At 34.8% G+C, this 15,968-nt stretch overlaps 1 protein-coding gene across 1 annotated transcript in view; it reads right to left on the bottom strand.

The window, feature by feature from the left end:
• Nucleotides 1–1,885, bottom strand: part of LOC145256110 (uncharacterized) — a 54,977-nt gene extending 53,092 nt beyond the window's left edge. The window contains exon 1 of the mRNA XM_080114695.1: nucleotides 1,861–1,885. The gene's annotated coding sequence lies outside the window, so the exon portion shown is untranslated. The remainder of the gene's footprint in view (nucleotides 1–1,860) is intronic.
• Nucleotides 1,886–15,968: the final 14,083 nt, after the last annotated feature.

The raw sequence follows: 15,968 nt of genomic DNA, 5'->3' as shown, positions 1-15,968 counted from the left end.
ATAGCTTTGCGTTTTTTGTAAGTTTTACGTAATTTATATGCTGTAAAATGACCGAATAAAACCAAATGGAACACGTACATCAAGTCTGTTGCCAAGGTCGCTGGAAAGATGGTGGGATCCTTCTACCGCTCCAGAAGATATCTCACTACTGATGCAATTCTCTATCTATATAAAAGCCAAGTACGTCCAAGGGTGGAGTACTGCTGCCATATCTGGGCAGGAGCTGCTAAAAACAGCCTATCCTGCCTTGACAGAGTACAAAATAGACTTCGTGGCTTAGTGGGGGTGCCCTTTTCTCTACCCTGCAACCTTTCTCCCACAGAAGAGACATTGCGAGCCTATCCTTGTTTTATCGTTATTTCCATGGCAGGTGCTCGTCTGAGCTCCAATCTCTGGTCCCCCCCCCTCGCCAATCTTTCACGAAAAACACCCGTCTAGCTGAATCCACTGTGAAAAATTTCCCTCACTCTATATCTGTGCCTAAATCAAAACGTGGATCCCATGAAGAAAGCTTCTTTCTTAGAACTGCACGCCTGTGGAACTGTTTTCCGTCTGCCTGCTTCCCACCGGACTACATCTTGGATGTGTTCAAGTCCAACGTTAACAAATTCCTAATGAACCGCCCCCTTAAGTAAACACTTCATCAAATCTCCACACTAACGTAATGTACGTACTTGCAATAACCCTTATCCCTGAGTGGATCCGGGCCTTGATAAGTAGTGACCATTGTGTGTAAAAAAAAAGGTCAAATCGTTGAACTTTGACCTCTTGAAAGCCAAATTTTATGCCGCAAACCGATTAAAAAATTTTCCCAAATCTCAATACCCCTTATTTCAAATCTCAAGTGTGTAGACTGAAAATTGACAGAATTGTTTGGTAGGGAAATGCACACAGACAGGCAGTCAATTTAACTTTATATATATATTAGCAAGCCGCCGGCATTGCCCGGTCGTAAAATACGCTTAAATATGATATTTTGATTAATGCAGATTTCGTATTATCATAATATATATAAAAATTTAAAAAAATATGATTCGTACGCCACCACGGAGAATCGAAACCAAAGCGTTTAGCTTACGATTTACCTTTTTCTTTGACGTTAATGCCTGAGCTATGAATACATGCTTGCTGCAAGGATAAAAATTAAAACATGACCCAATAGCTATTACGTTACACATGCATATTCGTAATGCTGTCGTTCTGGTCTTCACCTGTCAAATTCAATTTTTTTTATTTTCAACTTTTGCACTGATTTTCTCCTGCTAAAACCCAAATATAAAGTTTTGCGTTCGAATACTCTATATATTAAGTTTCATGTCTGTAGATCAAAAACCGACAAAGGAGTTCGGTAGAGAAAACTTTTTAAACAACTATATATAGGCATACATAAATATATATATATAGAAAGAGGTTTGTGTTTACTATAATTTTTTTACGCAAATATTACACAAGTATAAAAAATGTAGATTATCTGCATGAATATAATTACACGTAATAGTTAACTAAAGATGATCATCTCATAAGAAAACCGAAAAAAAAAATAAAAGTGAATTAATTAAAATCAATGTTTAAAAGAATATGCAAATTAGCTAGATCTTTTGCAGGTGAATGCAATTCCACGAACCATATATAACAAAGTTATATTTTCTTTTTAAATAAAGAGAAAAGGGGTTTTAATGTAAATATCAACACGAAGAACAAAACCCAAATTTATAAGGGGTATGTAAGAAGATAGACAGAGGTGGGTGTACATATTTTTTAATGAAGACATGTTTTTATGTAAGTAGAAAAAAGAAACAAACTATTATGTTAAAAGAAAATCGGGAAAAAAAAGACGAATGTAAATTGAAGTTTACTCACGGATGTCAAAGACGTATAGTAGTAAGTCTCCTTTCCCGTTTGTTTAGACTAAATATAAGAATCGCAATATGAAATGAATACCAAATTAACTGCTCCATTAAGTTTTAATACAAGTTATCCCAATAATAGCAAGAGCGGGGCTGGCTATGTTTGCTTCCCCGCTCTCTCTCCCCCTCTCTGCCCCCCTCTCTCTCTCTCTCTCTTTCTCTTTCTCTTTCTATCTTTCTCTCTCGCGTTTTCCTTTTTTTCTACCTATGAAGAAAAATGTAGCTTAAAAATGAGTGCATATTATTAATACGTTGAGTGATATTCCCAAATATTTTATATCCCTACTTTCCAGTATTCTATTTTCTACTTAATTCTATAATGTTCCACTGTTATTAGAGACTAGCTGAAGTATCTAGCGTTTGCAGGTTGTATTTGATACATTTGAATATTCCGTCCTCATACATAATTATCTGATTGATTAAACAAAACTTTAATTATAATGGCTTTTTCCACATCTGTAGGAGCAGTAAGTGCGTTTTATTTTATAGAGGTCTCGCCAGTAGACTTAATCCTCTTTTCTAGTTTAATCTTATCTTACTAGCTGAAATACTCGGCGTTGGCAGGTTGTATTTGGTATATGTGAATATTCCGTCCTAATTATATTATTGATTAGCAGGGCCACCCGGTGTTGTTCGGGATCGTAAAAGACAATGAGGAAAATTTTGAACATACCTGTTATTCTTAGAATGGGTACTTCACCGTACAAATACCTTATTTCCTGGTGTAGGATACTGTAGAAGTACCTGTTCTCTAATGTAAAAATGAAAGAACTCGGTACTTTTAAGTAATTTTATGTTGTGCTAAATTTTCTGTGCATCTAGAGTAAGAATTTGTTTGTTTTTCATCTGGGTGCCATAGTGAAAAAGCACCTTATTTATCATTTAAAAGTCATGCTTTTCGAATATATAACGTAATTTTCTGTTTTAATAACTTTTATGTGCGTCACAGGTAGAATTGTCTTTGTTTTTCATGTGAGTACTATACTGCACAAATGCCTTATTTCTTGGGCACTATACTGTACAAGTTCCTTATTTCTAATACATAGATAAAACTACTCGATGATTTTACATAGCTTTCTGTTGTGCGAACTTTTCCGTATGTCATGGGTAAAGTTTGCTTTTATATTAGAGTGCTATAATAAAGAAGCACCTTATTTCTTATATAAATATCATAATACTCGAATATATTACATAATTTTCGGTTTGGATTACTTTTATGTACCTCACAGGTAAGATTTCCTTTGTTTTTTATATGGATACTATACTGTGCAAGTACCTTATTTCTCGCGTAGGATACTGTAGAAGTACCTTTTTTTTCTAATTTAAAAATGAAAGAATTCTAAACGTTCACGTAATTTTCTGTTGTGCTAAATTTTCTGTACGCCAGGGGTAAGAATTTGTTTTTTTTTAATCTGGGTGCTATAGTGAAGAAGCACCTTATTTATCATATGTAATTTATACTACTCGAATATTAAGCATGATTTTCGGTTTTAATAACTTTTATGTATGTCACGGGTCATATTTTCTTTGTTTTTTTTTCATGAGTACTATACTACACAAGTACCTTATTACTTTGATAGAATTTCTTGTACACATAAAAACATTAAAAAGTAAATGATAATTGTATGTGATTTTCGGAATATGACATTTATACAAATATACAAACATATATAATACATTAAATTTATAACGATCGGTTAATTAGTATAGGAGTGAATCCAATACATACAAATATATAATTACTAGCGGGGGTACCCGGCATTTGCCAGGTGTTTGTAGGTGTATGTGTGTGTAAGAGCGGGGGGGGGTAAAGTTTAAAAGTAAGCGAAGTAATAACTCTGTTTCAAGATTTAAAAAAAAGAAGTTAAACTTCCAAAAAAAATCGGGAAAACAAAAACAAAAAACGAACGAACGTAAAACTTCTTTAAAAAAGAAATCGGAAAAACAAAATGAAAAAAATAAGGGGGAAAATGATGAACGTGGTCGGAAAAACAAAAACAAAGAAACACAGCCTTCGTTTCCATGGTGCGTTTCACCCAGTAGAAACCATAGAACGAAAAGGAACGTTAAAATTCCATTCCAGTTTTTTAAGCAACTATAAAACGAAATAAAACGGAAATGATGTAATATATATTTATTTTATAAAAAAAATGGAAAGAATTCTTTTTTTAGTGTATAAATGTTGGGGGAAAATGTTACTTAAGCAACGTAAAAATAAGCGTGGGATAAGAATTCATGTTTGTGTGAATGTCGCTATCGGTTAATTCTGTGGTGCGTTTCAGCCAATAGGGAGCATAGAACGGAAAGGGATGCTGGAATTCCATTCCAGTTTTTTTAAGCAACTACGAAGTACAGAAAACCGAAACCGGCGTTCGTTTGTAACTGTCCCTTGTGAACGATCACGCAACGGTGTAAATGGGTGGTGAGGTAAGGAGGAATTAATTAGAGAGAAAAGAGTTTATTACTTCCAGTGATTTTAACGGATTTTGGCAGGGAACTCTTAGCAGAAAAATATAGGAATCTACGATTATCGAAAAAGTGGAGAGGTAATATGCCTATAACACACCTCAGATATTGTGCTGCAGTTTGTGCATATTACATTTGCATGAAATGTCTTGATTTTTAATCCTATTAATATCAAAATCAGAAGGGAAAAATGAGTTCATTATATATATATTATATGACCGAAAAATGGGCTGAAATGACTTAAATAAATAAAAAGTAAATGACTTAGAATGACTTTAATGAACTTAAGAATGACTTGAATGCTTAAAAATAACTAGAATCCTTCAAAAACAACTTGAATGATCTGGAGAATGACTTGAATGGCTTTGAGACTGACTGGTTGTAAAGTGGGTGATCATTTTACATTAAATTAATACAGAAAACTGATCACCCACTTTATATCACAATAAGTGCAGGATGTAGTAAGTCAGATACTACACTTTGATCTTCGCCAAACGGCCAAGAAAAGGGTATTTATTTGTTCCCCCGCCGAGCAAATTAGGCACAAGGCCGATTTTTAAAGTGCGGAGTGAAGGGGAAATGGGGACCAACTCCCCAGGGAGTAGGGAAGCTGGATAGTGACAATTGGTATGAAGGAACAGATACTACACTTTGATCTTCATATTTAATTACAATTAAAAAATTTCAATATAAAATTAAAAAATTTAAAAAAGTAAAATCTCCAAAAGACAAAACAACTTTAAGCACAAGGCCCCATAAGATCTGGGGAGGGGAGTGTTGCAGGGTCTTTGTAACTAAAGTAAAAATTGGAGTCTTTGGTGACTTACACTTGACTGACAACATTTACCACAATACCTCGTTCACTCAGTGGAATCTAAAGTTAACTAATGAATTCCCAGCGTGTTAGCCAAAAGCATATTTTTTACAATTTGTGTGTGTATGTGTGTGTGCATTTTTTTTTTTAAACATAAATGTGTGTGTGTGAAAAAAGTTCACTTCATTGGAAAAATAAAAGTTCTTAATTTGATAACAAATAGTCCGTGTTGGGGAAAACAACCTAGAAGAAATGATCAAATAAAAACGCCTAGTGCATTGTTAGTAAGGTTCCTCCCTGAGCTAATCTAAGTAGTTAGATCGCCTACTGTTTTCCGGGGCACCAAAAACAAGCGGGGGAGATCCCTAGTGGGGATTGGGGTGGATTGTGATCGGGTATTATGGGAAAAAATAAATAATGCATCAAAAAACAAAAAAGGGGGGAGGGGGAGAAGGTAGAAGGCGACCTCTGAGTAAGTTAACCAGGGGTGGCAAAACAAAAGAGGGGGAGGGGTAATGGTAGGATAGCCTTGGAATGTTCTCTAGTGCCAAAAAAAACAATCGGGGGACCGGATTTCATTTGTACCACCAGTCAAGAGTCTCTTTAATTTTCTATTGCTAACCTAGCGGGATGGGTTCTTTGGGACTCAGTACCGCATGTGCCATGCCTATGGTGGCAACACGAATTTAAACTTGGAACCTCGTTGGATGCACAAGCTAGTGTCATGCACCCACCTTCTGTCAAAGACAATTCAAGACAACCTTTTCCAATCGCATCTGATCTTTACTTTAAGCAGATGTTTAAAGTAGACGATCAGATCCCGATCCAGAACAGATATCCCTTCGCGGACTCACTTTAAGCGCGTGATCCATATGACCATTCTCGCTACTGCTAGGATCGCCAGAAAACCCATTCTTTTCTCCCTAGGCAGCGGCGGATCAATGTTCTCCACAAAATAAGAATGGTCGAGTTCAAACAGGTGCTTGACATCGATGCAAGCCGTTACCTCGTTGACGTACCCTAGGAGGGTCTTGAGCCTGCTGCAGCGGAAAAAGGCATGACTGGCTGTTTCCCTCATGTCCTCGTTGCAGCGCAGGCAATAGACCCGGGTCTCTTCTTTGTGCAAGTGGAGTTCGTCAAAGAGGGGCAGTACGTTCCGGGCAAGTCGCCAGGTGATGAAAAATTCCAAGTTGGTAAGAAAGTCCCATCCCGGCGCCCAACTCCTTTTGTGAAAAAAAAAAAAAGCAAAGCGAAATGCTGGAGATGAAAACACTTGTGCTGGTAGTCGGTCACGCTATCCGTTGCACCAAATGGATAGCTGCTTTAAGTACGTTGTGAAATATCTTAATAAATACATTTCTTCTGTTACTCGATGTACGCATGCGCAGGATGACGCCATTGTGCTATGCTCGTCAAGCTGTTATTGATTTCAAGTCTGAACCCTTTTTTTTGAAGCCCTTAGCAATTATTTTAATCGATTAAACACCTCTAATAAAATTCTGCACCAAAAATACATTCTTTTGAGCTATTTCACGGCGTCCAATGATTATCCGTCTAGGAAGAGATAGAATTTGAAAAATGGACACACACACACATAGTGAGATTTATATATTAGACTATGTTTGTTTCCGGGACGGGGGGGGGGAGTTTTAAAAAATGTTATGGTAGGTAAGTAGGAAGGATCAAACCCGGAGTCATGAGTAAAAGTAGGAAAATAAAGTGTGAAAAAAAAAAAAATAAAACATCTGCAACGTTAACAGTTCGGCCACCAAGAAAAGTCCATTCCAGTTGTTTAGGAAAAAAAAAAAACGACTACGGTAGGTCGGCGCGAACGTGAAAATATAATGTGAATTGTCCAGCACGCTAACCACTACGCCACAGAGCACTGCAGCTTAGTTTAGTGATTTTAAATAACTTCACATGAAAGAACTACGAAGCCAAACCGGTGTTCTCTTCTCAACTGTTCCTTGTGAACGATCCCCAAACGGTGTTAAGTGGTGGCAGGGGGGGGGAGGAATTTATTAGAGAGAAAATATTTTACCACTTCCATCGATCTTAACCGATTTTGGCCGTGACTTCTCAGCAGAAAAAGTATAGAAATCTAAGATTATTGAGGAATTTGAGAAATAATAAGCCTATAACACACCTCAGATATTGTTCTGCCGTTTGTGCATATTATATTTGCATGAAATATCTTGATTTTTAATCCTATTAATGTCAAAATCATACGGGAAAAAATGAGTTCATTTTATTTATATAGAAAGAATAGATAGATAGAAGATAGATGAATAGAAGATAGAGAAGAGATTAAACGAAATGTAAATTCATAATGGCTTCTTTTTTCATATCCCCCATGAGGTGGGAGCAGTAGGTACATTTTATTTTATAGAGGTCTCGCCAGTAGCACAAATTCTCTTTTTCAGTTTAATCTTTTATCTTTTAGTCTTTCTTCTTTCAAAATATGATGCATGAATCTATATATTAATGCGATAACATTTTTGATTCCGCTTGCCTTAAAATACGTACGAAGACATTTAAAGTCATGCAGATTGCAAAAATTTATTTTAAAAAAATGACTTAGTGCAATCATCTAGAATCGAAACCAAAACATTTTGCTGCCCAGCCGCGTTCTCTACCGATGTTGGTATCCAGACAAAAATAATAGTCTAAATATTAACACATTTGAAATAACCCCCCCCCTCTTCGGGGGTCTTTTGTGGCTTTTTGGCCGTTGAGTTGGCCTTTTGCCTAAGTTTTTTTGTTCAGTTGGAACTTACTTTGTAATTTTAGCTTGAATAAAGAATTTTATATCTCAAAGTGTAGTAACTGTTCCGGCAGATGCTGCACTTTCAAACCATCGCCATTGTGGCAATTAGTTGCTGGTCCATGTAGGAGCAACCCTATACACTATGACAACAGTGCCAGTTCCCCTTTCCCTCCCCTTTGGGGAGCTGGTCTCACCTTCCCTTCCCCCTTCCACTCCACATTAAAGAAACGACCTTGTGTCATATTTTGCTTACGTGGAGAAGCAAATAAATACCCACCATCTTAAAATAATGCATTTTACGTGATCATGCGCAGAAAGAAGTATAAACATGTCGGCTACACATGCTGTTATATTTCTGTTTGTTTTATTCATCAACCCAAACAAAGATTTTACTCATTATAAACCATCCTTGGTGTATAATTACTATTTCCTGTTGATTTCAGTGCTATGTGACCAGTAGTTTAAGAGTTTACCTGTTAGATATTCTCACACACACACACACACACACACACACACACACACATGCACGTACTGTTTTATTTATATAGAAGAGGGGGGAGTTGTTAGACAACCGAGAATAATTAATATAAAACAAAATCAAATTGTTATACAACAAAATTTGAGAAAGGATGAGAGTAATAGACAGTAACTTGATAAGAGATTAGTGATTTAGTAAGCAAATCGTAAATTAGAAATCTTTATCCTGATATATATTCCCCCAACTGGATTGAGCACAGTGGTAAGTGATATTGCCAACTACTATTAGCGATAATGCAAAGCTCTTTTTAAATAAGCAAAAGGTCGTAGTTGACTCGTGTTTATATAAAGCATTGCTATTTCATTTGCAAACATCGCTCGCCTTTTAGTCAATTAGTTAGAATCACCGACTATTAAGTAGATGGTCGTAGGTTCTATCCTGGTTTGAGGTAGGCCCTAATTTAGTCACACAGGAGAGATGTAATACTGCGAAAAAGTCTGTGAATGACTATGTATTGGAAGTCATTTTTTTTAAACGAAAGGATCTTATTTGGGCTTCTAGCACTATCTTATCTATCAAATCTATCTATATATCTATAAAAGTGAACGTGTCTGTCTGTCTGTCTGTCTGTGTACATTTTCCTACGCAATAACTCTGTCAATTTTTAGTCTATAGACTCGAAATTTGAAATACCGGGTACTGAGATTTGGGAAAATCGATGTGACGGGTGTCAGCCAGAAATTTGGCTGTTAAGGGGTCTAATTTCAACGATTTGACCTTTAAGAACTCTACCAAACTCCTCCGACAATTTTGGGTCTAGACACTTGAAATTTTAGATATAGGTTCCTTGAACCTGGATCTAACTTAATAAAGTGATTTGAGCCCGAAACTATAAATTTTAAGGGGTCATAATAGGGGTCAAATTTTTAAAAAAATTTACTCTTTTTTTTTTTTTGCTCAGCATACACCTCCAAACACCCGGGCAACGCCGGGCTGAAATGCTAGTATATCTATAAAAATGAGAATGTGTGTGAGGACACTTCTCAACCTATATACTCAACGAATTTTTAATCTACAGACTTGAAATTTGGTATATAGGGTATTCAGACACGTGGAAAACTATTTAATCGGTTTTCCTCCGGAAAAACGGGCTGCTAAGAGGTTACAACTGAAATATTATTACGTGGGAGTCATCGAATTTTCATCTGTTTGTCAACTGTATCATGAATGCGCATGCATGAATGATTCATATGACAGATTCATTATGTTATGAATAAGTAGGTTTGAAAACGCATTTTACAGAACATGTCAAGCTGACTTAATAGGTATCGTACTTGACTTACAATCTTTATGTTTTGGTTTCGATTTCAGTTCGAGTATTTTGGTTTTTTTTTATTTACAAGAAGTGCACATGCCTCAGTTTCGGTATTAATTAAAACATAATATTTATGTATGTTTTACGATCGCACAACACCAGGCGACCTGTTAGTTTTGAATATTTGGCCAGCGTGTATTAGACTAACTCTTGTACAGAAATGAACTTAAACTTTCAAGGAGAGTGTCTAATAAGCATTCAAATTACACACACACACACACGCACACACACACGCATTGTTGAGTTGTGATACAACGAAACAGGACTGTATGTCGATGACTACAAATGTATATATATATATATATATATATATATATATATATATATATATATATATATATATATATGAGTTTCAGTCTCTGTCCCATTGACGAAATTTTGCATCCCCTGTCTGTTTTGCAAGTATTTTTATGGTAGGTGCTCTGACGAACTACAAGTCGTTGTACCCTCTCGACGTATATACCCCCAACAAACCCGACAAGCAGCAAAGTCCCACCCCTACACAATAGAGATCCCTAGATGTAAGAAAGCCGTCTACTCTAATAGTTTATTCCCCAGAACTGTTAGACTTTGAAATTCCCATCCCGGTTCCTTCTTCCCTAACTGTACTGACATGCAGAAGTTCAAATGTAATGTGAAAAAATATTTTGCTGCTCAACTCCTTACATAGTATCCCTTAACACATTTTCCTGATAGTAGCTCCTTACATCAAAATGGCACCGTATCTTGTTTGAGGTGAAATGTAATCAATATATATATAGTACGACTTACACATGTTTCGTTGAATAGCGAAAGCCTACTAAACAGCTCATCAGAGACAAAATGTATTTCTTAGAAAATGATTGGAAAGTATTCTTTTGTTTATTTTTTTTCTTTGAATTGAAAACATTTTCGTAGGAAAAATATGTTGATAAAAAGTAATGGAAATATATTTGTTTGCAGAAACACTGATTACTGTTTATAGACAACTACTGCCAAAGAAAAGCCATTGAATTCAACCCGCGCGTGTGCAACCAGTCTTTTGCCGCCATTTTTTTTTTGCACACAAACACGCGCGTGCGCGTCTGTATGCATAAACACATGATAAAATAAGGTTTGAATAATACCAAGCGATCATGCAATAAACGTAGTTCAAGCATACAATAATGTACGCGATATTCGAATGTTGTTTTATCTGTAACGCTAAGACGAACCGAGAAGAAAATATCTTCTTTTTTTTAAATGGGGGGGGTTACCACTTATCAAGGCCCGGAAGCCACTCGAGGATAAAGGTTATTGTGTGTACAATAATCAATGGGATAGTATCGTAGTAATAGTTGGCATTGGAGATTTGATAAAGTGTCTTTCTTAAGGATGCAATTAATCAGGAATTTGTTTATGTTAGACTTGAAGACATCTAAGTTGTAGTGATATCTACACCAATTTCTCATTTTTTTTATTCTTTGACTGTAATAATTATACACGCTAGCAAAAAAATTCTTTCTGTCGCAAATTTTTGCTAGCCTGGAAGGATGGTACCAAAAATGAACATACTCCACTACCCCCTCTACCCTGCTACCCCCTAAATGAGGGGACACTGCTAGAGATGGTGATCTTATGACAACAGAACTGTTACTACACTACTCTCTAAAGATGAGGTTAATGCATGGCAAATGGTTTGATGACAACAAAACAGTATATTTTGGAATTGTGGGGTGTGTATATATATATATGTGGGTTTATATTGATTGTTTCTTTTTAAACTTATAAACAAATAATCTTTACATGAGAATATTTGTCAAAAATAATTTTTTAAAACATTTATTTACTTTTCGTCCCCACGAGGGCACAGTCAGACACAAGGTCGGTTTTTAATGTGGGAAAATCTAGCTCCCCAAAAATGGCACTCTGGATAGAAACAAAAATAAAATAAAACTTTTCTCAGTCATGAAGGATTTCTTTTCCACTGACCGAGGACAAATGAAGTGTAGCATAAGAACAGATACTACACTGTAATTATTATTATTATTATTATTATTATTATTATTATTATTATTATTATTATTATTATTATTATTATTATTATTATTAATGTAAATGTTTGTTTATTATCTTTTCTTATAGTTTAACAATAGTTTACATTATGGTACATATGTTTTCTTTAATTATGTTTTTAGGTATGTGAACATCATTTTCGGCCTGAGGATGTAATAAAGGAGAAGTCAAGATTCGATGATAAAACGTTATAAAATAAACACGCAAGATGAGAACATTAGTCCGAATAATCTCTACAGTTTCAAAAAATAACATTCAATCCATGTGATTTTTCTCTAAATTAAATTAAAAAATATTTCTGCACTAGTAACTTTTATTGTTTGTTTGTATTTAAATTATTTGTTTGATTTCAATTTTTTGTATTTTATCGTTTGTTTTCATTCTTAAAATTATTTTTCGATAATTTTCGCTTTTAAAATTATTCATCGTTGATGTTTAATATTTTTTTTAAATTCTTTGTTCACTACATTCATAATTCAGTTTTATCAGTATTAAATTGTATATTGCTTTAAAATTACGTAATTTTACATAGATAATATTTATATTTTATATTGAATAAAGTTTAGTTTCAGTATTAATCGAACTGTGTTACTTTTTCTTTTTAAAAATGTTTTATTGCTCTTTTTAAAATGGCCCTCATATAGTACTGACAGTCTGACAGTTTGACAAATCTTACCTACATTGTCTGCAGGCATTTTTCAGTTAGCAGGCCTTCTTCTTACTCTCGGTGGCCGTGATATAACACGCGTTTAACGGGACATCTAACAAACACGAGCAATTTCTGTGAGATTTTTCGTTGGGCCAATAGGGAAACATGATCGTTGAGTTTTGTGTTGACGGACCTTGGAAATGGCAAGTGAAAATTCATCGCAAAGAAAAGACCAAAAGCCTCGGGTTGTATTTGCAGCATCTTTTATTCAAAGAATGTTTCTCTACTTGGAAAGTTGCACGATAGTCCTAAGTTCTACATTTTATCGACATTGTTCCGGCAGCTTTCTCGGGGTTCAGAGTCACTAAGATCGATCGTCAGCTCATTCGACTGTCTTTCTCAAACTTTTACCAACTAACTAGACTCTAGTACTAAACGTGTATATGATAAACTGTCTCGATTTGTAATTACGTCATCAATACACGTAGGCTAAAGAATCAAATCACCTAATGTTTTATCAAATATTTGTTACTATTTATCAGCTATAATCCCTAATCTGCTCGGTTAAGATTAAAATTCCATAATTAACATATTGTTATCCAAATATTTTTCTATTCACAACAATTTTCCCTTGTTGCATTTTTGACATTCACCACCTAGTCTTTTATAAGACTTATTAATAAAAATAATTTCTTAGGTCACCTAGCGTTGCCCTGGCAGTGCCCAACATTACAATATTACAAGCGCTCCAAAGAAAAGTTAATCCCTGAGTGGATAGTATCATGACCAGAAGATTTTTATCTGTTTGTCAAGAAAGTTCTTGCGGTTTTTAACTTTTAAATTCAGATGAACATATTTCGGTTCAAACAAAACATTTATTGATCGAAATAAGCACCATCAGAATGAATATACTTTTGCCAACGCAAAACAAATGTATTTTATGCCATTAATAAAAGTCTTGTGTTCTGGTGGTGATGAAGTCGCTAAAGGCGTTTTTGATATCACTTAGATTTTTTAAGCATTTCTCATGCAGAAAGTTGTTGAGATGCTTGAAAAAGTGGTAGTCGGTGGAGAGTATGGCGGGTGATGTAGAGTTTAGTGGCCCAATTCGTTCAACATTTGCGGTCAGGTTTTCTCGTGGAGGAGAATTTGGCCTTTTCTGTTGACTAATGTTGGGTGTTCTTGTTCTTGAGCATTTCATCAATTTGTCGACATTTGTCGACTGTTCTCCGCTGTAATGGTTTCGCCTGCATTGAAAAAAATGCGATGAATGAGACTGGTCGCAGACCACCAAACAGTCAGAATTACCTTCTTTTGGTGCAATTCTGTTTCCGGAAAGTATCGTGAAACTTATTCGGCGTCTAACCACTGAGCTGAGTGTCGCCGGTTCTCGTAAAGAACTTACTTTCATCGCAAGTCACAACCCGGTAAGGAAATGCGTCGTTCTTTTTGCATAAAAGAAGGAAAGATGACACTTCATAACGGCGTCTATTTTGGTTGCGTTAAATCATGACACCTATTTATCAAGATTTTTGTCTTTCCAATCTCTCTCAAGTAATTGGAAAGCGTCCTATACGTTACGTCTAATTAAGAAGCAAGTTCTTAAACAGTTGTGCGTGGATTGACTTCGACTAACGCTCTTAATAGATCGTTGTCAACATCGTCGCCGCACCAAAATTTCTTAAACCACTATTTTGCTGTGCGTTTAGCAGTGGTTTCTGTGCCAAACGTTTTGTTGATATCGTGAGGTATTTCAGCAGCTTTTGAACTTAAATAAAAAAAAATTGTACATATTTGCTTTTTTCCATCTTGTATTCAACGATCTGAAAAGAAAACATAATTGTTTAAAACGATTGCAATTTAAACGATTAGATAGAGCGAAGAACGCTCTTTAAAATAATATATAAAGTAAAGGTATTATAACGAAAACGTATTTGAAAATACATCATTTGAAACCAATATTAAAAATTCCGCAAGAACTTTCTTATCAACCTAAGATATAAGGAACTGTGTGTGCGTGAGTTCGTTTCTTATGGACTCGATAACGACTAAGCCGGTTTGTATGAAATTTCACACAAAGGTACTTTATGTGCCTGACAGTGTTCTTAGATAGGTTTTGTATCGGAATGTCTTCGGTAAGTATGGGTACTCAATATTCGAAATAATCCGATTAAAGACGAAATAGGCGGTTTTCATGAAAGTTGTAATAATACACAGCCTAACATCACAAGTGCATTTAGAAGCTTTATTATCACACAAACAGAAAGACCCAACGTATAAAATCAACAGTATGTTCTTTGATATGACAGTGGATGTTTCTGTTTAAAGCACAACTGCACTATAATACTTGATTTTTTCATTTTAACGTAAATTCAAGCTATTATCACAGCACAAGCAGCAATAACAGGCATATAAAATCAACAGTATGATTTTTTATGTGATAGGGGCTGCGTTCGAAATTAATGTTTCTATTTGGAGCACAATTGAACCATGATACTTGACTTCTGCATTTAAAACTTTAATTAAAACCATTATATATAAAAGTATTTTTTATAAAATCAACAGTAGGTTCTCTACAGTGCAATTTAGACTACAATGTATTGTGGATGAAGTCACTGCAGGAAGATTTGTTAAGCTTCCTCCCGATGCACCGCGATGAGTCTCCAACTATAGTAGGCAATCAATCGATTTTTAAGCGAGCACGAAAAGTAATATGGTTAAGCTTAAACATGGAAAAGTAAAGGACTAGTTATTAAAACTGGAAAAGAAAAGGACAAGATATTCTAGTAAAAATTTTCACCGATTTCGATGACAATAAAAATATGGGAGTGTGAAACATTCGTTGATCATCATTCAATCCCGGGCCACGTCATGTCACCCTGCTAGTATATATATATATATATATATATATATATATATATATATATATATATATATATATATATATAGGCAGCATATCCTCACTGAGACAAGTGTTATTAAATAAGCACAGAATTTTTCTGTTTCACTATTTTCTTTATCTTCTCCAATCTCCGAATAATTTTTTTGTGTGTGTTTTTTTTTCAAAATTGTTTAGGTTGGATCCATAAGTTTATTTAGCGAGCGCTTTCGATAGGAATACTTCCATCATCCGCAGGCATATTGTGTTGCAAAAATTATGTTTTTAATTATTGTATACATATTTTTGTCACGGTCACCTGGTGGCTTATTACGAGTTAGGTGGGCGGACAATTTTTTGTTATACATATATATATATTTAAAATTTACTATTCCAGGCATTTCAAAAAATGTCGACTGTACTCGTAATTAACACAGGCTGAGGCTTTTTTTGTCTAAATATATAATGCTTCAAGTATTTTAATCTATTAATATTATTTTTAATCCATTAATATTATTTTTAATCTATTAATATTATTTTTAATCTATTAACATTAATTTTAATCGATTAATATTACTTTTAATCTATTAATACTATTTT

This window comes from Euprymna scolopes, chromosome 32, assembly GCF_053919585.1.
Source record: "Euprymna scolopes isolate OS-2025 chromosome 32, ASM5391958v1, whole genome shotgun sequence".
Taxonomy (NCBI): Eukaryota; Metazoa; Mollusca; class Cephalopoda; order Sepiida; family Sepiolidae; genus Euprymna; species Euprymna scolopes.
This window is presented reverse-complemented; position numbering and strand designations above follow the sequence as displayed.